At 33.1% G+C, this 25,427-nt stretch overlaps 1 pseudogene; it reads left to right on the top strand.

Moving 5' to 3' along the window:
- Positions 1-23,364, top strand: part of LOC149528234 (uncharacterized) — a 37,074-nt pseudogene extending 13,710 nt beyond the window's left edge.
- The last annotated feature ends 2,063 nt before the right edge of the window (positions 23,365-25,427 follow it).

Below are 25,427 nucleotides of genomic sequence, written 5' to 3'. Positions count from 1 at the left end.
TGGAGGTTTTCCAAATATTATGTCTCCTCCTTCCTTGTCTAATTTCTTCCTGGATGATCTTCTAGTGAGAACTATAGTGGATGGCTTAGCAGGTTTGGTTATGATTACCTTACCCTTCTTCTTTAGTGGCTCTTCCTCATCTAACTTTTCCTCATCCCCTACTTCTTCATCCTCATCTTTTCCCTTGGTTGACAAAAGAGTAGAACTTTTTTTCAACTTGGTAACCCTTTTCTTTCCTTTTTTCATCGCCCAAGGGAGCTTAATCTCTAGTTCTCTCCTGACCTTGGCTTCATCATATGTGCCAAAATAGGCTACCTTGGGATCAACTAGCTCATTTATTAATGCTTCAATTATATCTTTTTTTTCATCAATCTTAACCTCATATCTAAGAGGTTGTACCCATGCAATTCTAGGCCTAATTGCTTGAATGTACACCTTGTCACTATCTACCATAAAAAAAAATCATCTTTGTAATCCTCTTCTAGTTTCTTGGGGATATGGAATCTATTATTCATTTTCTAATTAAATGCATCAAAATAATTGTTTGTGATACTATTATAATTTTCTCTCATTTCAACAATGTACTCATTAATCTAATAGAGTAATGGCACATCTTTCCTCCAAACAACAGTTCCTTTTGATGGAAAGAATTTCTGAACATAGAAGAATAAACATGTCAAAAGTGAGCGAAACTTACATGGATTTCTCTTTGATATCAAAGCTATCCATGTTCTTGTTGAACTAATTCAATAGTATCTCGACAAGGTCAAGAGATAGGTTATTCTTGACTACCTTGTACACCAAGTCTACTGCCTTGCATGATACACTACTCAACTTGCTCAAAATGTAGATCTTGTGGGCAATAATATGAATTCAAAACTTCAATTACATATTAGTTACGCTACTTATCTTCATGCCTCTTCCATCCCACTAGGCTAGGGTTTTCTTCTCCAGTTCAACCTGACCTAGGGTTTTGGTTGTCTTATCTTTTTCTAACATTGGGAGACCGATGATCCTATGGATCATCTTCTTAGTGATCAAAATTGGTTACTCCAACCACAATTGACCATTATGCACATGGTTAAGGATAAACCTTATCCATTTCACTTGGAGGTCTCATGGCATTTGATGAATATGCATTAAACCTTTTGCCTCAAGATGTTGATGCTCAGGTTTCAACACACCATCAATGCATACCTCCTTTAGACATTCATCCATTTTTAGAGTTCCTATATCTTGTATAAAACATTTGAAATGTGAATGTATATCATTAATCAACAGTTCCTTAGGAGGGATTTAAGACTGTGCTCCACTTGGATCTAGGGTTTTTATGATGGTAGGTGTTAGCTTGAAGTCTGGTGCTTTGCATTCAAATCCATGAACCAACATATTTGAATCTCATTTCACTTTGCTACTACTAGATGCCATCTTTTCTTGGTAGGGTTCAAGAGAATTCAAAAACTTTTGGTAACAATTCTCTCAAATTGCTTGAATGCTCTTGAAGATCTCTCTCCACAATAGCTATTGAAAATTCATGGTGAAAATAACCTCAATTTCACTCCTTTTATCAAATATTTCCATAAATGCTCAGCATGAATGTTAGATCAAATTAATAGACTATCATCCACTTTCTTTTATTGCTCACTAGGTGAAGTCTTCATGACTCAGTCAACATATGAGATTTAGTTACTCCCGACCTTGCTCAGTAAAGTTTGTGACCCAACCTTCCTCGGTAAGACAATAACCCAAACTTGCTCGGTGATAACTTTCATCTATTTTTTGCTGATCCCTTTTGCATCTTGAATGCTAATTTGGATCTTTTTGTCATGTCAACTGGAATTGATTTAGATGTCTTCTTTGGCAGCCTAGTTCCAGTTCTCTGTTGAGAAATCAAGTACAAATGGTGGACTCACCCAATACTTGAGTGACTTTTTCATCATTGTTTAGACTTGCATTCTTGGTAGACTTTGGAACCTAGTGCCGTCTCATCTATTTTCTAATGTTACCAACTTTTGCCTTCTTTTCATCTTCAATTCTTCTAGTCTTCATGTAGTTCTTGGCAAGATGATCAAGTTCTGTACAAATGAAACATCTTTTGGTGGTATCCTTTTTTCTCATGTGATGCTTTACAAAAAATGATTCCAATGTGTCCAAATTCTCCATAGTAATGACATCTACACTAGGTGTTGTAGTCCCAAACAAATCTAGCTTTTACAATTTGTTCTATTGGATTCAATATCTTGGTTTTGCATTCTGATGACTTATGTCCATGTTTTGTTACATTTGTGACATTTGCATTCAAATCTTGGTTTCTCTTTGCATTCATTAGCCTTATGACCATGCTGATTGCAATTGTAGCACTTTCCATTGACTTTTTCTTTCCTATTGCTCCAAAATTTGTTTGATATATGACCTATCTTACAATAGTTATTGCAAGTAGGTCTTTGATTCTTTTGAGCTCCTTTCTTGGAAGATTCACCTTCTTTATATCCAATTTCTGTTTTTCCTTTTTTTTTTTTTTTTTTTCTATAGAGGTTTTTCTCATTCAAATAATTCATGTTTGGTTGGGATTTCATCATTCTTTCATTGGTTTGCATTTTAGAGTTTAGATCATTCTGCAATCTTTCATTTTCTGATCTTAGATTCATGATTTCTTCATTTGCATTGGTGAGCTGATTAATGAAGTCAGTCTGTTGAAGGGATAGATGTTGAATCTCATTATCTTTTCCTTCTATTTCTTCTTTTATCTTGTTTTTATCTTCCATGACTTTACATAGCCTTACTAACTCAATTTATCGCTCTCTTTTTAGTTTTCTTACTTCTTCTTGCAGTGAACCATTCTTTTCTAAGAGTTCTTTGATTACTTCATTTGCTTCATCTGAGCTATCTGCTAAATGCAACTGTTCAATTCTTTCTTCAGTGTAGAGATGATCATTCATTTGAATTGCAAGATATTTTCTTCTCTTCAGGGATTGAGAGAGTTGTTCCTTTACTTTCTTGAGTTGGACAATAGCCATTTCCAAATCTAGCTTTTCATTGTCAATATCCTTGTCAAGTCTGAACATCCCCATGGCTTTTGATCTTTGCTCAAATTGTTAAGCTTTCTTTGAGAACCACAATGCTCTAATACCAATTGTTGGAAATATTATAACTGGGTAGGTTATTGAGAGGGGAGGGGTGAATTAGTAACTCTAAAAACTTTTAACTTCAATTAGCAAATAATCCTTTATGTGAATTTTGATCTAACTGCATGCTTGAGAAACTGAAAACATGAAAGCATACATAAGACTTTAACACATAGATTTGGTGACTCAAAAACCTTCCAAATAGAAAGTAAAATTGGGATGGGGATGATACCCACAAGCTTTAGTACTATAGTATAAAGTTGGTCTATTAAGGCTTACATTGATCATTTTTGATGATTTGTCCTATTAGGAGCAATGAGGACTGCTAGGTCCACCTTGTTAAAGGATTTAAAAACATATAATGAAGCATACACTCAGTAAAGAGATTTACATAAGATTTTTAGGTCTACCTTGTTAAAGGATTTGACTGATCCACCTGTTAGGATGAAGCAGTAGCTGATCTCTGATTTATAACTTGGTTTGCTAAGTGAGCTTCTTTTGTGTGTATAAATCACCTTGCTGTGATAGGTATATCTTTGCTGCTCCTTATACTGCTGTAGCCTTTGTAATTTGCTCTTCTACTCTTTTCTAATTACATTCGATGACATTGCATCTTCTTCTCATATTTTGGATGTGATACAATACATTAAATATATACCAATCCAATTATATAATTACAAAGTTGGCCACAATACTAGTTTACACAAATATTAAAAAGTGATCTCAAATGTAGACACTTGGGGTCTAAAGACTAACTCGATGAGGTTCTGATACTCAAAATCCACTGTTAATGCTCAACATCATCATGCACTCAGTAGACATAGAAGCTCAGTCCATATTGATCACTTCCAAGTAGTCTTGAACTCGGTCTGCACTGTTGACTCAATAAATATTGTGAAACTCGACATATGAACTGAATCACTTGATTCGTAATACTTGGCTCGGTCAATGCTTCAACTATGAGATCAGTATAAAATGAATCACTTGGTTAACACTGAGTATCTCATTTGAGAATGGAATCACATTATATCAATTGAAAACTTGTTAAGCACTGTACAACTCAATTTTCACTGGTAAACTCAACATACACTGAGATGCTTGGTTTACACTTTTGATCTTCACAATAGTTGTAATTGCTTGCCATAGACTAAAATTTCTCCAAAGGACTCGGTAGTAACTATAAAACTTGGTAACAACTGAAATGCTTGGTTAACATTGTTAATTGTACAATAAACTTGGTAGATACTTACAATCTGAATAAGGGTATGTCACTAATAACAAACTTGACTGTTATGTTAACAATTTGGACTTTTTTGCTAGATCTTCAATATTATTTTGCAAAATGCTAAAGGCTATGTATTTAGGTGTGAACTTAACAACATACTTCTTTATAGCCTTACCAATTTGTGCCATAGTTAATTTAGGCATTACTTAGGCTAGTGTAGTCTCCTTGATTTGTTTCTCCAATTTTAGATAGTAATGTCATTTCTACTCAACTATGTCATATAGACTTTTAGGCACAGAGTTAGCAAATTCTAGTGGAGTTGTCTTGAATTTTTCCATCATGGCATATAGGGCCTCATCCACTTGGTTTTTCTCCACTTTACCCAATTTATCAAAATCAACATGACTGAATCTTGATAGATCTGCATTATTCTTAATTTTTTCACATAAATTTTCAAGATCTAAAAGAGGGTTATGACTCACCACATTGAATTGGTTGATGTCATCCAACTCTATTTTCTCCTCTTCAGAATCTAATTGTGCAATATAACTTCTTCTTGGGTCTCTTTTTCTCTTAACCTTCTTGTTCTACTTTTTAGTCTTTTCCTTGGGCTTTTGTGTGGTTGCTCATGTGCTAACTCTTGTTGTAGGTGCAATGGGCTTTGGCTGACTTAGTTTGGCAATTTTATTAGTCCTTGCCATAGGTTGTGCCTTGGCCTTCCTCTTATTTGGCTCAACAAGAGTAGGTGCTTCCTTAGCTTCTTCTCCCTTGGCACCTTCAGTCTCCTCCTCTTCTTTTTCTTCTCCCATACCTTGTGTCAAAGCTAGAGGTGTTTGTGTTTGGGTTTCTTCTTCCTCTTCATCCTCCTCTTCTTCTTCTCCTCCTCCCTCTTCTTCTTCTCCAACACCTTCTCCAAACCTATCTTTGAAATTCTTCACCAACTTGTCCTTCTTGATAACTAAAGTAGTCTTTAGTTCCATGGTGATCTTGGACTTTTCCACTTCATAATTTCGAAATATTTTTTCACTTTTATCTACCTCTTTTGCAAATAAAGCTGTTATAGCTACAAAGGCTTCATCCATATTTATTTCATAACCTAAGGGTTTCAACCATCTCACCCTTGGTGTAGCAGCTTATACAAATGTATAATCAACATCCACAAGAAAAAAATGTCATCATAGTGTTTCTCAACTAAGGATACTGGTATTCTTAGTCTCTTTTTTATTGACTACTTAAAATCTTCAAAGTAGCTTGTCATTAGGGATTCAAAATTTTCTCATAACTGCTCAATAAACTCACCAATCTGTATAGCTACTGATCTATTTATTTTCCATCCCATAGTACTAATGAGGGAAAAAAATGTGTTTTTCACATAAAAGAATATACAAATCAATATAGAGCCAAATTTGCATTGTGCACTCTTAGTTTTCTTGATTGCTCCAAGATTTTCCATCAACTGTTGCAACTGTAGTTCTTCTTTACAATCTTATATCCAACATCCATAGCTATATAGGGAACACTATTCAATCTACTAGATTGATAGAACTTGTGTGATATAACCCTTATAGAAAAGTTTATTAGAGGATCAATGATTGTGTATATTGTCATGCCTCTCTTTTTCTAGACAACTCCAGTATTCTTCTCAATTACTTCCTTTGAATCACTCCTCAATGTCTTAGGCCAATCTAGGGTTGGGTAACCAATAACCCTATGGATTATTCTCTTAATAGTCTTGAAAGGTCTATTCTCCAGCCATAAGGAGCCATCATTTATTCAGCTAAGCACAATTCTTATCTATTCTATCTTAAATACATTTAGAAAATCTAGGGCTCATGTTAACCCCTTTCTCTCAACAATTTTGAATTCTTCTTTCAAAACACTGTTGTCAAAATTTTTTTTGTATGCTTCTATGATTTCCATATCCCCAATCCTGCCTATCTTACAGTTGTAGCATTTTCTTACATCTTGCACCATTATTACATTCGACAAAATCTTTGATAATGCACCAGAAGGGTCTTGCTTATGAGGAATGTTAGGGATAGCTTTGAAAATGGGTTTCTTGACTTTATTCCTCACTAACTCAATGTTCAAAACTTCCTTTCCCTCTACATTCTTTGAACTTGATGCCATAATGTGAAACTAGGGTTTATGAAAATTAAAACTGCATAGCTCAGCTCTTGATAAATACCTTGTGAAATCTGTCGAATGGATGTGAGATCACTGCTAGAATCTCCTGTAATTGCTTGAAATAGATTTCTAGATTGCCTTCTACTCTTCTCACTCTTTCTTAGATTTGAAATGATGAAGAATGAGCTAAAATTGATTAAATACCCTTTGAAAACCCTGTAATTAATGCTAAGTGCTTACATAGATGTAAGCTCAACATCAACCAATTTTTAGGATCATTCAACATCTATTGATATTTCCATTACTTTGCAACCACCATGAGCTCATCATCTTCTAACATTTCACTCGACACATATAGGGAAATTTCCATTAGCAGAAACAACCTGAAAAACTTAAAGATTTGTCTTGAATTCCTAACAACATCTTGCATCTTTGTTTATGCTAATATAGTCTTTTTAGTATTAGAACCTTTTGGAACTAAAGTATGATATAGATTTTAGATATTAGTCCCACATACCTTTTGATTGCATTATTTAATAAGGTGATCACCTGACTCATTGGGTGAAGTGATCCCTTCTCCATTTGATGTGCTACAATCATCTTTCTTTTTTCCCTGTCTTATTCATCTCTTCTCTGATGTGTTCAACATTCACCTTGTCTTTTCCTTTATCAAATTCACAACTTGGTGCCTTCATCTTTGTTGGAGAAAACCTACTGATATGATCAATTTTCAAATAGCTGAAACATTAGGTTTGACTTAACCACCTCTGGTAGTTACCTCTAAAATATGTCCTAATGAAATTTTTAGTTACACCTCCATATTCTTGATAATAGTGATAGCTATATTTTGTATTATAATCCTAGTTATAAGAGTTGCCATTGTTTCTTACCTTTGTTGGCCTACTTGATGACCACATTGATTTAGATATGCATTTAAAAGCTCTATGTCCATACTTTTGACAGTTGTAGCAATATCCTTCAAATATTTGAATGTGCATGGTCTTGGTTCTGCATTCATGTGCTTGATGACCTTTCTTGTTGAACTTATGAAAATGAATCATGTTCTTGTGCTTAACATTTTGATTTGCAATCTTGCTTCTGCACACATTAGTAGTATGTCCTTTCTTACCACAATTATGATAGTAGGTTTGTAGTTCTTACCTTTGTTATTCCTTTCTTCAGCACTTTTGGACGACTCTCCATCTTTAGTGCTTGTATATCCTAGTCTAGATGTGTCATTATTGGATCTAGGGGATCTCAATAATTTCTCAAAGTATTTGATGGCTTCATTTGGCTTGTTGAAACTTTCAACAGATTCCTTTTCTCTCTTTAGATCACTCTACTGTTGTTCATTCTGCAACTTCTGTTAGAAATAGTCATCCACCAATATAACTAGGGAGGGGGGTGGGTGAATTAGTTATATAAGAATTTTAACCTTTTAAAACAATCTCAACCAATATTCAATCAAAGTAAAACAATAACTATAAAGAGATGCACATACACAATTACACTAGATATATTGACTAGGGAAAACAATAATTAGAGGGAAAACCCTGGTGGGAATGATGCCCATGAAATGATGTACTAATATGAATATTCCTTGTTAGAGGATGGACCCTATTAGGAGTCTATTGCAACACTTAGTACAATGAGTCTCTATTAGGAGTTGTAGAAGGTAGCTGAACCCACTGTCCAAACAGCTTCAAGATTAGATCAATGAACCCACTGTCCAATTGATCTCGACACTATTCCTTCTATAATAATAGATGTGTGATAATCTTCTACTTCTTCTTCTATCTAGTATGTCAAACTTCTTCACCTCTAGATCATACAACTAGATCTGGAACTCTAAAACCATCAACAATAACCCTTAAGGTCACTTACACGTATTAACATCTTTCTACTCTACTACTTCACAATTCACAATTCATCTCTACTCAACAATCTTCCATGATATCTAAAACTTGAAAAACATCTTTCCTTTATAACACACTCAATGTTATGTCCTTGAGTCAGCTTCACACTTTACCATAAATAAATTAAATAAAATACATATTTAATTAATATTGTCAGCTCACAATTATACCCAAACTTTCACACATGCAACTTGCATACTTGCGCACTAGCTGACATCATTAGTGGTTAGTGTACTATCTCCAATTAAGCATGCAATCCTTCATTCCAAATACAATTCTCTATATCGATCATACAATAGAAACTATTTTCCCAATGCTCTATTTCTATGCAGTTCTCTATAAATCATCAATATCTTTCATATGTTGTTGATTCAGGTCCTGCACACTTGCCCATGTGAAAAATACATGTTGTAGTATGTGCTGGTAACTACGCATAAGCAGATACACAATGTATTGTTCTTAATAAAAAAATGACAATTTGTTGCTTTTTTAGTCTTTTACAAACTCATTACTATGTTGTCATCAATGACAAACATAGTTATAAATACATCATAACAATATTCTGCAATACTCCCCCATAGCATCAGCATACATGCTAGCAATCTCCCCCTTTAGCATTGATGGCAACATAGATGAAAAAATCTAGTTCTAGAATACCAACAAGTCTCTTCATCAATTAGATCTTGCTAAATCCTCAATTGCAACACTTCTCCCCCATAGTACAATCTCTCTCTAATGTTTTCTTCAATGTTTTTCATATCACTCTCTCCCCCATTGACATCAATGTCAAAGATAATACATAAATGGTTTAATTGTTTGAACATAAAATAATCTATTAACATGACCACAATCCAGTTTGTTGCTTTACAACTTTTTCATATAACTCTATAAACAATACAAGTGTCTAAAGACACTGTTGCATACTAATTACCAATTACCAAGAGTCCTTGCTGACTCTATTCATCACAGATACTCCCCCATTGAGGAAGCATCAGCATTTAGTCTAGTCTAACAATGGTGCTATGTACCCTGGATTGATGCACTTTTGCATCTTCTACTCTAAGCTAGGTAGGGGCATAACCCCAAGCATGCCTCTCAGTTACTCAAACGTATCCTTAGGTAAGGCCTTTGTGAAAATGTCTGCAATCTATTCCTTAGTGTTGATGAACTCTAGTCTGATTTCTTTCTTTGCAACTTTCTCTCTCAACACATGATACTTTATGGCTATGTGCTTAGTTTTAGAATGCAAAACATGATTCTTAGACATGTTAATAGTACTTGTGTTATCATAGTAAATGATAACAGGTTTTGTGAATGTAATTGCAATATCCTTCATCATTTGCTTTGTCCATATGACCTAATTATAGTTGCTTGTTGCTGCAACATACTCTACCTCTGCAGTGCTTTGTGAGGTGCAATCTTGCTTCTGAACCAAGAAACCAACCTTCCACCAAGAAAGAATGCTCCACCATTGGTTCTTTTTCTATCATCCCTATCTCTAGCCCAATTAGCATTTGTATAAGTGCAAAGAGTGAAATCATTGCTTCTGTCATACCAAATGCAATAATTAGATGTCCCTTTGGGATATCTAAATATCCTTTTTACTCTTACATGGTGATATTCTCTAGGATCAGCCTAAAATCTTGCCACAATTCCAACTGCATTAGCTATATCAAGTCTACTATGAGTTAGATACTACAATCCTCCAATCATAGATTTGTACTTCTTTTGTTCAATAGTAGGTGTCTCATCCTTTCTTGACAACTTGTGACCAATTACCATAGGAGTTCCAATAGGTTTACAATTTTCTAGGCTGAATCTTTTTAGAAAATCTTTCAGATGCTTGGTCTAAGAAATAAAGATACCTTCTTTGTTCTGAACAATTTGCAATTGTAAGAAAAATTTCATTTCACCTATCATGCTCATTTCAAACTCATTCTTCATGTCTTCTGAGAATTTGTTACTAGCTTCATCATTTCCTCCAAAAATGATGTTATCAACAAATACAATAATTATCAACAAACCATCTTCTATTTTTTTCAAGTACAAGTTATTTTTTGCTATTCCTTTAGCAAATCCAAGCTTTGCTAAGTATTTATCCAACCTTGCATACCAAATTCTTGGTGCTTGCTTTAATCCATACAAGGCTTTCTTTACTCTGCAAACCATATCATTTTCTTCTGTCAAAGGAAAACCCTTTGGTTTCTCAATGTAAACTACTTCTTTAAGTTCTCTGTTCAAGAATGTTGACTTATTATACATCTAATATACCTTAAAATTCTAATTTGATGCTTATGCCACGAACTTTCTGACTACTTCCATTCTTGCTACATGTGCATATGTCTCCTCATAGTCAATTCCTTTTTGCTAAGATTAACCTTTGCATACAAGTGTTGCTTTGTTTCTTATTACTTGTCCCTGTTCATTTATTTTATTTTTGAACACCCTTTTTGTGCCAATCACATTTTTGTCCTTTGGTCTAGGAACTAATTCCCATGTGTCATTTTTAATTATCTGTCAATGTTCTTCCTCCATTTCTCTTATCCAATGATCATCTTTGATTGCTTCATCTTTGCTCTTTGGTTCTACTTGAGATATTAAACATAGTTCTTCATTAATTCTGCTCCTTGTCATTACTCCCTTCTCTTTACTTCCTATTATCTAATCAGCATAATGATTTCTTATCAAATTCCTATTTGAGGTAGGAGTTGTTGCTTCAACTCTTATTTTAAGTACTGTGGTCTATTCTTCTCTTGCTACTTTAGTTTGCACATTATTCTACAAGTCATTGTTAGTTTTGAGAAATAATTCATTCCATCTATCGGTCATCCCATAATGATCATCTCCATCAAAGTTATAATCCATCATCTTTTCCTTAGTGCCAAACTTTTCATCAATTTTAACATTTGCACACTCTACTATAGTTTTGTTCTATAGTTGAAACATCTGTAAGCCTTACTTTTTAATGAATAGACAAGAAACATAGATTCATCACTCCTTGGACCAAACTTACCAATATCATCATCTCTTTTGATGTAACATTTTCTTCCAAATATCCTGAAGTATTTGACTGATGGTGAGTGACCAAACCATAGCTCATAGGGTGTTTTGTTTATATCTTTCCTAATCTGCACTTTGTTTAGTGTGTATACTACTATATTAATTTCTTCTCTTCAAAATTTTTTTGGAACATCATTTTTGAATAACATAGCTCTTGCTACTTCAACAATTGATTTGTTTCTTCTTCCAGCAATCCCATTCTACTCAGTTGTATGGGGTGAAGATAGTTGTCTCTTCGTAGCATGCTCTTCACAATAGATATTGAATTCTCTAGAAGTGAATTCTCCTCCTTTATCAGATCTTAGGCTCTTGATTTTAACTCAAAATTCATTCTCAACTTTCTTCTTGAATATCTTGAATTTCTAAAATGCCTCTGATTTTTTCTTAAGAAAAGCTACCCACATCATTCTAGTAAAATCATCAAAAAAAATCATATGGTACCTTTCTCCATAGTATCCTCTTGTTCTTGTAGGACCAGTCAGATCTATATGAACCAATTCCATCTTTTGTGTAGTACAAAACTACTTGCTAGGAAATGAGACTCTCTTGTGCTTAGCCAAGATATATTCCTTACAAAAAGTGTTAGTGGGCTTAGTGATCTTAGGTAAATCTCTCACAACAAGTGTATTACTGGCTTTCACAATGTTATCAAAGTTAATGTGACAAAATCTTCCGTGCCATAATGAACTATTGTCAATCTTAGCTACCAAGCATGTTATTTCAATGGAATTTAACTAAAATACATTACCTTTGTTTCTTGTACCAGTACCAAGTAGTTTTCCTTCCTTATTCTTGATAATGCATGTGTCATTACCAAACTACAATTGGTAACCTTTGTCCATAAGCTGTCCAACACTTAACAAGTTATGTCTCAGTCTGTCAACAAAATAAACATCATCAATGTATGTTTTACCATCAAGTGTGATGGATCCAATTATTGTAATGTGATAGGCTACATTGTTCCCTGCATTGACAATTCCTCCATCATGGCTTTTGAATTTGACAAACTTGCTCATATCACCAATCATGTGATGTGAATAGCCACTATCAATGATCCAATCTTTCTTTTCAACTTGTGATATCAATGCACTTTATTCTCTAATTTCTCTATCAAGATCCTCCTCCTTTATAGCTACAAACCCTAATTCATCTTCACTCATGTTCTGATCAGATTCTTCTTCCTCTTCTTCTTCCTTAGCATATAAACAATTTCTAGGTCTTCTATACCATATTCATTAAATGTCCAACATTTAAAGATATTCTTACCATCTTTTTCTCTTTCCACAAGAAGAGCCACTCCCTCTTTGGATCTTTTCCTCAATAGACTTTCTACTGCTAGCAATGTCTCCCTATGCTTTTGTGTTCCTTGCTAAACTAGGTTTGATATTTAGTGCACTAAATGCTATCTCAACTTTTGCTAATTCTCCAAATTGTTTTAGATCAAATTTTGCACCTTCCAATCTACTGAGCAATGTTTCTTTGGTGAAATTATTAATACAGGGTATCATTAGCTGAATCATTTGTGCAACTATCTTGAAAGGTGGTATCAAAATTTTCAAGATCTTCCATATCACTTCATCATCAAATGTTTTGCCAACATAGCTTCTTATAGATTCATCTTCCATCATTCTAGCATTTTGGAATGCACAATACAAATTTTGCAATCTAACCCTTTTTGCATGTGTATCACCCTCATAATTATCCTCTAAATTTTTCCAAATTTTATGAGAAGTTTTGAATTGTTTTGCTTGATTGTACTCACTTTCAGGTAGCACTGACAATATTGCTTCTCTTGCCCTTATGTTGCCCATTAATACTTCTCTCTGTTCCTTGGTATAGGTTTCAAGATGGTCTTCTTCTGCAATGTTTTTAGATATCTTGTTTACAAGCCAATATCCAAGAGATGAGTCTTCATTTTATCCTTCCAACTATCGTAGTTTGTGCCATCAAATCTAGGAATTTCCTTTTTGAAAAAATTCCCATGGATCTCCCAAAGTTTTTAGACTTCCCTTGAAGGACCTGAAGCTCTGATACCAATTGTTAAAAATAGTAGTCCAACAATATAACTTGGGGGTGGGGGGGGGGGGCGTGAATTAGTTATATAAGAATTTTAACCTTTCAAAAAAATATCAACTATTTAATCAAATTATAACAATAACGATAAAGAGATGCGCATACACAATTACACCAAATATGTTGACTAGGGAAACCTTTGATTAGAGGGAAAACCCCGGTGGGAATGATACCCACAAAATGATGTACTAATATGAATATTACTTGTTAGAGGATGAACCCTATTAGGATTCTATTATAACATTTAGTATAATAAGTCCCTATTAGGAGACTTTGAATCCCTATTAGGAGATTCCAACCCTATTAGGAGTTGTAGAAGGTAGCTGAACCCACTGTCTAAACAACTTCAAGATCAGATCAAAAAACCCACTGTTCAATTGATCTCAGTACTATTCCTTCTAGAATAATAGATGTGTGAAAATCTTCTGCTTCTTCTTCTATCTAGTACATCTAAATTCTTTACCTTCAGATCATGCAATTAGATCTAGAACTCTGAAACCATCAATAGTAACCCTTAAGGCCACTTACACGCATTAGTAAATCACTCTACTCTGTTGCTTCATAATTCACAATTCACCTCTGCTCAATGATCTCATCCATGATATCTAAAACTCAAAAAACATCTTTCCTTTATACCACACTCAATGTTAAGTCCTTGAGTCAGCTTCACATTTTACCATAAATTAATTAAATAAAAAATATATTTAATTAATGCTGTTAGCTAATAATTATACCTAAAATTTCACATGTGTGACTTCTGTACTTGTGCACTAGTTGATATCATCAGTGGTTAGTGTACTACCTCCAGTTAACTACACAAGCCTTGATTCCAAATACAATTCTCTATATCGATCATACAATAGAAATTGTTTTCCCAATGCTTTGTTTCTATGTTGTTCTCTGTAAATCATTAATATCTTCCATACACTATTGATTTAGGTTATGCACACTTGCCTATTGGACAAATACATGATGTAGTATGTGCTGGTAATTGCACATAAGCAGATACACAATATATTGTCCTTAATACAAAAATCACAAATTGTTGCTCAGTTTGCTGCTTTATCAGTCTTTTACAAACTCATTACACTACTACATTTGACCTCATTTTTCTACAAAAAATTTGGACCATCAACAAAAAAAATTTAGGTTGGTCGAAATGTAGAAGGCAAAAATTTCTTCTTTTTACATCTAAGCCTTGTGTTGGTCAAAATTTTGACCAATAGGGGGCTTAGATGTAAAAAACAAAAACATTTCCACTTGCGCAGGTTCATTTGCATTTTGTTGGTTTTGATCACAATAGGCATTGAGGGAATGAAGATTGTTGCTGTAGATGTGTTTTCTATTGTCCAGGTAAGTGTAGACTTATCTGATCCGAACAACTTTACATGCATGATCTGAACAACTTGTTATAGGCAAAATTGTGAGTTTCAATCCATACCTACAAAGTCAATACATGGGTTCATGTGTTTATTAGTAGTTTTAAATCAAGGATTTTTTAAATTTTATGTACCAATGTGTAATCTCACTACAATAAGTTTTAAATCGGAGGCACAATCCATAACTCTGTGAAGGAGTTTGAACGACATGGGTTTTCCTACATCCGTAGCGGCACTCATGGTGGTGTATGAGATCTACAAACAAGTGCCATCTATTCTTATTGAAGTAATACATGTCAAAAAAATTCCTTTGACACTTGTGAGCTCTACCTTTTTCCCCAACGCATACAATCTCTAAAGACTTTTGAGGTAAACCCCTTCACATTTTATTTCAATTTATTTAATTTGAATCCTGGCATGGTACGAGTCTGATTTTTCCTTGCATTTACCACACCCTAAATGGTGAATTTTTTTCTCCCCATCAATGAAGATCTTCTAGTCTTAAAACTGTAGAGATTTTTCCATTTTTTCTTGTCATTTTCTGAATATTTGGGTTCTTTGTCTCTCAAATCACAAAACTGTCGAATCATAACTATTTTGGCTTTTTGGCTTCTAATCTATAGGTTTTTCTTCATAATCAAATGCCTATAGTAATGTCAATGAAACTTATATAGATTATGTATACATGTAATTACTAATTTTTGATTTTAGAAAATTAAAAATTCAAGATATTATTCTAAAAATCATGCAGAGTGATCTCTATTAGAATATGCCCCTTAGGTACTATTTTGATTTTCTTTTCTTAAGAATCATTGAAATGACATGAATTAATTCTCTAGTATTCTCATCAGGAATACTATGTAATATAACATCGTGAGTATACAAGTTTTCTTATTTTTCTATATTGTTTATCTTTGAAGTTTTGTATACTACTATACTCTTCATTCTAAAGTTGTATACTTCTTATCTTTGAAGTTTTCTTTCAAATCCAAAATGAACTTGCATTACAAATGGATTATGGAAATCTGATATTGTTAGTTTTGCATGCATGTCTACTATGACTCATGTTGAACATGAGGAGAAGGACCCCACCATAAACATCCAACTTGTTTAACACAAGTTTTTATCTTTAGTCCAACAATGCTTTCATGCACACTTCATATCTTATTTTGGCTATATAAGTAAGAAGATCATTTGTTTCACTTTAAATAAGTTTTAATCGATTGTTAAAGCATAGTTTCTCTGAAAGCATTAGAATAGTTGTGAGCTTGGGATCTTGTAATGAGTTTTAGTTCATGTTTCTGCCATAGGAAGGATCTTTGGTGCTCCGACTATGGATGTTGGAGAGCAATCCCTCATCTTAACTTGGTTGGTAAGTAAAAATATCTTTTGTTAGACATAAATTTCACCCATTTTGTATGGTCTCTGTGTAAGGTTGTTAATAGTTATGGTTTTCATATTTCTTCTTTTATGCTGTTTCATTTATGTGGTAAATATTTCACTTAGTTTTTAGGCCTTTGTATGTTAAGATTCTTGGATTTAACATTTGTTAATATGTTCAGATTCCATAATCTATCATCAGAATGATATTGAGTTAGAAAACAAAATGGTCTCAAACATTCTACTTAATTTTTAGCTCTTATAATGTTAAGACTCTTACATTTGCAAAATATCAACTCATACTTCATAATCTATTATCAAGTAAGTTTGAGTTAGAGTAAAGAATCAAATTTTATAATGTATCATCTGATTGAGATTGAGTTGAAGAAAATAATTGATCCTAAACATAATTCTTCTTGAAAAATTTCTAATAAAATTCTAAAGTTTTATGTTAATTTGTTTTGTGAGAGACATTATATAACATTTATTATCTCAATGATCAATACCTCAGATGAAGTTTCCTACTGTATTATAAGAATAAAATGGAACTGGAAAAAAGATAACAAATCTTGATATCTATAAATATTACAGAATCAGAATCTAGAAATCTTAGAATAATAATATCATAGAATTTCAACTATTCTATTCTAGTCTTATTAACCTTGATCACTTGACAAGCATAATTTTTTTTTTTTTGAAAATTTTGTGTGAACTTAAGGGTTTGCTTCCTATTCAGAGCTTCAGAAATGTGGAAAAAAATCCAGGAACTACTTGAAACCATGTCTGAAACAAGGTGCCTCCTCCCTTCCTCAGCAAAACCACATCTTTAAAGCACCCTCAACAGTTAAAAATTGGTACTTTTTTGAGTGTTCTTGAAATCTCAATTTCATACATGTATTCAAGTTTATGTGAAATGTAATACATTTTATATATTAATTAAATAGGTGGTCCATGAAAGCCAAGCTACTTCTTGGTAGAATAGACAGTAAGATTGGAAAAATGATTTGGAATTCTTGTGGGAAGAAGAAACAAATTCAAATGGGTATTGATCAAAACAATCATACATCCAATAATTCATCAATTGCTTTGCAGATTAGAGAAAAAGAATCATCTTACACTCAGAATAATATTGAAGATTGTTCTACTAATTGTGTGAAGGAGATGGACTTTCAAATAGAAAGAAATGGTTCTTATGATCTAAATATCTTAGTAGAGTTAACACAAGATTTGAGCTGACTTAGAAATTACGAAAAGAAAAACTTCCATGAAATCCATATATAGATTTGACTTAGAAATCACCTTGTTAATTGTTTAAGAAAGTATGTACACATTGTAGTTGATTTTGGCTAGGTGAATGATTAACTCAGCATTTGATTTTCCTTTACAAGTAGTCTAAAATGATCAATCATGTTATATCCACATATTATTAGTTTACTCCATGACTAAACATTTTGTAAGTTCTATCTGATCATTTTATACCCACATATTATCAAAATTTTGGGAGTCAACTCTTAGTACAAAGATAAGAATTTTCTTTAAAAGGACAATATTATGTAAACATGAAGAAATTTCAATGTTTTTTTGTTTTTCATACATTTTTTAGTCAATAAAATGTTGGTTTTCAATTTTTCTTGTACAGTATTGAAGTGGCCTATTTCTCCTGTTTATCAGCTCAATCAAATGAAACATAAAAAAGGGGTTACAAGGTCAATTTTCATTGGCGCTTTAAAGTTTAGAATGATTTCCTTCATAATGTAGTGGTGACCTAAAACAATAACACTTTTATCTGTCACTATTTATTACTAAATGGGCAATAGTATTTAGATGAAATTAAATAATTTGATAAAATATTTCTAAGCAAAGATTCATTGTATGTGTTTCAGGGATTAGGGAGAGTTCGTTGATATGAGAACAAGGCACTGCCAAGTTGAAACGAAGAAAATGTGCCCTGCATTGATCTTCAATCTCGTCGCTCTACAAAAAAAATTAGTTGTTAGTTAGATAGGCCTACATATAGCTTATGTTGGAGCTTTACTTTCCAATTTTACAAATTTTGGTCAAAAATTTGTTACCCACATGCCTAAAATTTTATTTCTAAATAACTATTTTTTAGTTATTTTAGATTTTTTTAAAATTTCATTTTAATTACTTTCTACTCTAATTTGTTCTTTCTCTAATTTTCCCCTCATCTCATGCAATACATTTCCTTTCAACTAATTTTTTTCTTCCTCATCGTGCTTGCTCCTTTGTTCGACAGCTTGCATATAAGTCTCATAAGGTAGATGCACATAAAACATGTAACAAAATTTATCATCTTTAAATGGATGTTTGAAATCTATTCAAAATCTCCCATTTTTTCCCATTTTGCTACATGAGACCAAATCTCTTGTGTCATTTGTCTGGTGTGTTATCTTTGTATCCATACTCTTCATTCTAAAATTTCTATGTAAATATGTTGCTCCCTCTACTATAGTGAAGCTTTTTTCCATGCAGTATACAACTTTAATTTCTATGTAATGCAACATCACGAGTATACAAGTTTTCTTAATTTTGTATGAAATAGAAATTATCATCTTCATCTTCAATTGGCTCTGACGGTGAAGCTTGTTTGAGGTAAGTCAACCGTATGCTAAACTTGACACATCTTTTTGTTCCAATAAGTTATTGTTTCCTACTTGGGTTCTATCTAAAATTTACTAAATCTTTAGGCTCTCATGCATATGTATAGAGGACATTGTGAACAAGGATGGTTTGGATAATTACTATTTCTTATTCATAATGGACAATTGAAAGGTTTATGAAAGTGGAATGATGCTTTTCTCTTTGGTTTGGAGCATGGTAAATAACTAACATCATTCAATTCACATTGTGGGGCATATGGTAGTGGAAAGGAAGATAGTCCTTTTTGTGATGTCCCTGGATTTGAAAATGCATGTATGAAGCTTTTATGATATGTCATTATTTTTAGTCAAATATAGTTTTTCAACTTAGATAATAAATGATGATTTTTCAATAATGAATTGATTTACATCTTTTGAATTACTTTATTTAGGGTCATGATATTCTTATGGCTACCATGCTAAAAGGTGCTACTATTATGGATGGTGCATTGCTTTTGATTGCAAGTAATGAGATCTATCCTCATCCCCAAACTTCAAAGCACCTTGCTGCTATAGAAATAATGCATCTTTAGCATATTATTATTCCACAAATTAAAATTGACCTGATCTGAGAGAGTATAGCAAACAACCAACACTAGGCTAAATGCTAAATGCATTGATGATTGTTACCAATTCTCATATCAGCATTTGTTTTTCCTTGTGACTCTAACGTGTTGTAAATATTTTGGTTCTATTAGGGTACCATTTTTTTTTTTGCAGCAAATAGATGCATTGCTGTTTCTATCAAAGATGGTTCGTAGGGCACATGCAAATTCCATAATTGCTAAGTTAGAGATAGTCACATATAATTATTCAAACTGCTAGGGTCTATTGCAGTCAAAACCTTGTTAGATTCATTGTATTCCATTGTGGCATTGAAATTACAATTGTAAATATATATATGCTATTCCTCATGGACCTCGTGGAGATTAGAAACCTTATATTAATTGGTGGCTTTGACCCCAAAAATGTCGGTTGCATATGCATCACTCACATAGTTGATGGTTCAGTTTTTCACAAAATTTGTTTATTTGGGAAATGAATTGGCAAGAGAATTGGGCAATGTGTTTGCAACTCCTAGAAAATTCAGTGTTTGAACCTTCTTTCCTTTTTGTTGAGATCCCAGGTTTGTCATTTCTCTTTTGTAGGTTTTGATGGTTTTTACTCTATCAGGTAAGCTGAACTAAAGTATTCAGTGTGCATTAGATGCAAAAAAACTACGAACTTGACCTTGGGGTTTGTCATGGAAATGTTTTATTGTTCTCAAATTGTGCTCATTTTTAATACAACAAAAATGATAGGTGCAAAAGGGTTGCTGCTCAGGTGCAAGTTGTTGTCACTAAGAAGAGACTGGTAACTATTTTTCTCTAAATTGTTGATAATGGAGTTTTGATTTTGCTAGAATTCATCAACTTCAAAGTTGTGTGTTTTACTAGTTAAGTAGTTTCTTATCCACTTGTTTTGACTCTTTCAGATTTGCTCATGCAAGAATCTTGTAGAAATGGTTGATAGTAGAAGTGAGAGATGTTTTGTTCAAGCTTTTGAAAGGAATACAAGATTACTATAAGCTCAATAATCATCTCATTTATCAAGCACTGCATTTTTTCTTGTTTTGAAATTGGTGTTGTGTTAGTTTCATAGGTAACTAGCAAAGATAATTTTTCTTAGTCTTAGAGAGTGGCAGACTCTCATTGGTGTAACAGATATCTTAAGATCACTATCTAATTTGCAAGTCTTTGATACACTTATTTGATGATGAATGTGCATCCACAAGAGGGACTCTAGGATTGATGTTCTTGAGATTAATCATAGCACACAAGATTTTAATTTCTATTTATAAAACTTAGTTGAGGAATTGCTATGTACCAAGATTTATATCTTTCATGTTTATTGAAGATAGATTAAAGTTAAATTCCTAACTTCACATGATGGCACCAATTCCAATTTAAAATCATATGAAGGAATTTGTAGAGATTTTATCTAAGATATCCAACCTAAGTAAATTATTTTCAACTTTCATGTTGCAAAGACACCTTTAAAGTTTCCTAAGGCATTTGAAATATATTGTTTTAGACAAATAGCTACATTATGTTTTGTGTATCCAACCTTGAAGTTAGTTTCATGGTGCAAAAACACTTTTTGTGTTCTCTAAGGCCTCTCAATAGTATCGTTCTGAGAGAGCCACATTATATTTACTATTATTTTAAATTTCAGCTTAGTTTAAATGAAAGATGGCTTTTTGGATTATCAAAACACATTGAGATAAGATCTATAAAGTAGGCAATAATGTATGTCAAGTTTCAACAACTAAAAAGAGTTGTTAAACTTATCGCCAATTATTCTTGATACAAGTTGGTGTCAAGTTTCCTTTTTATTATTTTGCAGATTTTTTGCTATTTATTTAATGTGCAATTGTGGAGAACTTTTTAGATTATTGACTTTTGTGTTTTTGAGGTTTTCTTACAAGTAAGAAACATTACTTGATTAAAAAATTCACAATGTCTTTTAGACTCCTGTGGTTCTTCTTGATATGAACATTCCATTTGGCCTAACTTTTCTTTTAGCAAGTTGTTAATTGTAAGCTGTGATAAGGTGGAAAAGATCTTTGAATTGTATTAACTTGAATATTTTGGTTTTTTGGGTCAAAATATCTAGATCAAGACCCCATAATTCCACACATGAACTTCTTGGAGGGTGTTAGACTAATGACATATAGTGGTAACTAGAAAAAGCAATCTGTACAGCAGTAGTCATTCACTTTAAATGTAATTATTCTATATTCTCTTGTAGGATCATGATGTGCTATTTTTATAATATTTTGATCTATTAAAATAAATTAAATTGAGCTATCTTACATACAATTATGGTCATATAAATCATTCTCATTAACCTTTCCTTTTGTGATCTATGTGTACAGATACATGTAACTGGATTGGCCTATTCATAATAAAGACAAGAACAAGAAGTTGTCCATTGCTTTCATTGAATCAATGAGGGAAGTCATTTAGAATGTTAGGCAGGTGACATGTTAGGAAAAAACTAATTATGTTAGATAAGGTTGTTTAGATGAACCAGAGCCCCAGGAATTTGGGACGTTGCAAGTTCTAAAAAAAGTAGACAAGTATTGCATATGCTGGTGGATTAAGGTGGTTTTACTATGCTTTTCTCTATTGGCACTTGTAGCTGCTTTCATCATCTGGGGAATGCCAATTCTAATTGACAAGGTTTTGAAATGTTATAACTCCTTGTGCTTTTCTTTGGAGATCTATAAAATTAACTTTTCAATTTCTTTTCATCATTGATAAATATGGTATACCATCCAGCTTAATTGAGATGGCATTATTTTTTGAGTACGTGTTATGATAGTTTTTTGACTTATCCACTGCAATTGACAATTTTTCTTGACATTATTTAGTTTTATATGGAAAATAATATTAGAATAAGCCAAAGGGAGGGAAGCACTGATGTTTCTCTATGTGTGTTAATGTGAATGCACATTCATGTATGCTTGTAGTTGTTTTTGCCTATTTGGCTAAAAATGATTGTGAGTCACTATCATTTTCTAGGTGGTCTTTATATATTTGAAAGTGTTGGAGAAGTAGATGGAGGAGCAAGATATCTATAGTTTAGAATGCTCCATATCTTTTGCTAGAGTTTATGATCATTTGTTTGTGACTAGCCATACTAGAATTAATTTTGTTCTTGCATTAGTGTTGGAAGACAAATTACATGGATTTTGCCTTTCTTTACTCTAAAAAAGAAAATTTCTTTCATAAAAGTCTTATGTTGTACCTTGTGGTAGGTGATTATACCAATCTTGGATTGGGAAGCAACAACTTTTAGTGTGAAAGCACTGGTATTTGTGCTTATTGGGTCAATGGGTTTGTTTCCTATTTTTCTACTACCTTTTGCACCTTCAATGTGGCTAGTTGGAATGACATTTGGATACGACATTGTATTCTTGATAATAAAGGCAAGAACCAATATTGACATGTCCTTGCCTTAGTTCATTGGGTCTACCTTTCACAGCCAAATACATGTAAATTTTTTCCCATCATCTTGTGGTTCCATGTTGATAAAATTCAGCTGATTGAATTTGTAAGACATCTTATAATGGTCAATATCTCTTTTCTAACACAAAAATGGCTTGAAAGGTGGCCTTAGAAATCTACATTGATCAGGCTAGCAAGAAAAGGAAACTCGTTCCATTAGTTCTAAGCCATTTCTCTTTTGAGAATCTCACCATTTCCTTACATTATTTTTAACTATGCTAGTGTTGCTGCAAATGTCAAGTATAGTCCATACATAATTGGCTCATTTGCTAGAACTGTTCTTGAAGTATTTGTTACAATCTACAAGTCAGAGGTCTTCATCATGACATTAAATTTGATGTTTAAGCATGCCTTTCCTGATCATTAGACTCATTCATGTAAAATCTTGCCTCAAGGTTTTGTAATTTCTTGTTTAAGTAGAACCCTGGTGGCTTCTTTGACATTCTACAAAAATGAACTGCAGTCTTGTTGAATTAAATGATTAGGGACATCCTAGAGGCTATCTTTGGATAGTTACTGAAGTCAAATTTTGATGCAGCAAAAACTTTGTTTGTTTGGAAGGAGCTTTTGTTTTATTGTGCTAAATGTAGTATTACAAAGGTAGTTCTTTCTTCCTCAGGACTAGGTCCAACAATGAAGGGGAGCTACGGGTGGTGTTAGAGGTTCTTAAGATGGAAACATAGTTAGGTTATAAGATTGGAAGTTACATGGTATCATGTCTAAGGCTTGTCTTGTGGGTAAATATTTTGAATAAATTGCTTCTCTTCACTACAATTAGGAGTCTAATAAAGTAGTAAATCATTTGGAAAATATGCAAATTACCTTGTTTCCCTTCTCCACAAGGATCAACTCCACAAGGATCACTGATGATTTGAAGGAATGAGATTGCTTCTCTTTCAATCTCTTAGCAAATCATTTACCTCATGTCAAAAATTGTACCCCTAATTTTTGCTCCTCCCTCATATTCATCCACCAATAATTTACAATGATTCAAAAATTATTTTGGGTAGGTTGGAGGATTTCATAATTACTATAGAGTTTTTGAATGGCTTTGCTACTCATGTTACATTTATATTAAACTTCCTTTAGTGTGTGTGATAGGTGGCTGCTCTAGCTTGGTGTGTGTGAGTGGCTTTTTTGGAGGGGAGGCTTGTCTCTTGCTCTATAATTTTTGAGCTGCATTTTTGCGCTTTGATGATTTGGCCCTCTCAAAATGTCGATCCTCACATAATGGATGTCCTGTTTAAAATCACCATCTATGAATAATTTTTTCATCCCCAATCAACATAGTCATAGATTTGGTTAAGCTAGTTCTTGGACAAGATGGATTTGGTAGTGTGGGATTGAGCCAGATTAGAGCTTCTACCCAATTGGAGGCTAGGGTTCTAGATGCAAATGTGAATGAGCGTATTTAGAATTGTAATTAGGGTACTACTAGAAGTGGAAAATGTGTTCCCTCTTGTTAATTATGAGGAAGCTTTAGTGGGTGCAATTGAAGTCCTAGTTTGAGGTTTTCATTTGGTAGCTTTGTGTCGAGAGTTTCAATCATATGCTCCCAAAATGAGGAGCTTGACTCTATTTCCATGATCTGGCTAAGAATATTGATAGCTTGAGATTTTAAAGAGTATCTTGACTAAAGGATTCTTGGAAGTGGGGAGCCTTTTCAGCTTGTCAACTTCCTCTAGGAATAAGATTACCCATATTTGCTGAGAACTAGACCTTAATGGAGCCGAGTGTCTAGAGTAGGTTGGAGTATGGTTACAACGGTGCTATAGTTGTGCGTGTAGAGCATAGTCCTTCATATTTCTATAGTTTTTTAGTTATGCTGACTATGTTTGGATGCATTTGTGCATGGGTTCCTTAAAGTGGAAGGATTCATTGGCATTATAGTTTTAACTTTCTTGTCTAAAGTAGGTTGGTTCTAGGGTAATTTTACCCTGTAGTGTTGGAATAAGATTTTGTATTTGTAATTGATAAATTGTTAGCATTGAAAACTTTGCATGGGTTTCTAGGATGACCAATTTGTTATTATAAAGTTTTATTTTATATTGTTGATGAGGGCCCAAATAGAATCCTCAATTTACTGATAAAAAACATTATTTACCTCAATTTCTTATCTTGGCTATTATAGATCTAAGATATCTAGGCATAGTTGATAAATGGTTTCATTTCATTCTTGTGGAGAAACTTAAACCATTATTGTATGGTTCCCTTTCACCTTCCATTTTATGACCTTTTATCTACTTTGCATTTGGTGGGAAATATTTTCTTTTCCTGTCATGTTCTTTATGATGGTAACCATCCCCTCATCACATCCTTTATTATAGTAACTATCTCCTAGACTGCAAGTAGTTGCAATTCCTGGATAATGTTATAAAAGTGTAATCCATTGCATCCATATCTTCATCATCAAGCTTGAAATAATTGTAT

Source organism: Cupressus sempervirens, chromosome 11, assembly GCF_028749045.1.
Source record: "Cupressus sempervirens isolate cs-2001-9-10 chromosome 11, ASM2874904v1, whole genome shotgun sequence".
Taxonomy (NCBI): domain Eukaryota; kingdom Viridiplantae; phylum Streptophyta; class Pinopsida; order Cupressales; family Cupressaceae; genus Cupressus; species Cupressus sempervirens.
Note: the sequence above shows the minus strand (reverse complement) of the source record. Positions and strands in the feature narration are given on the sequence as shown.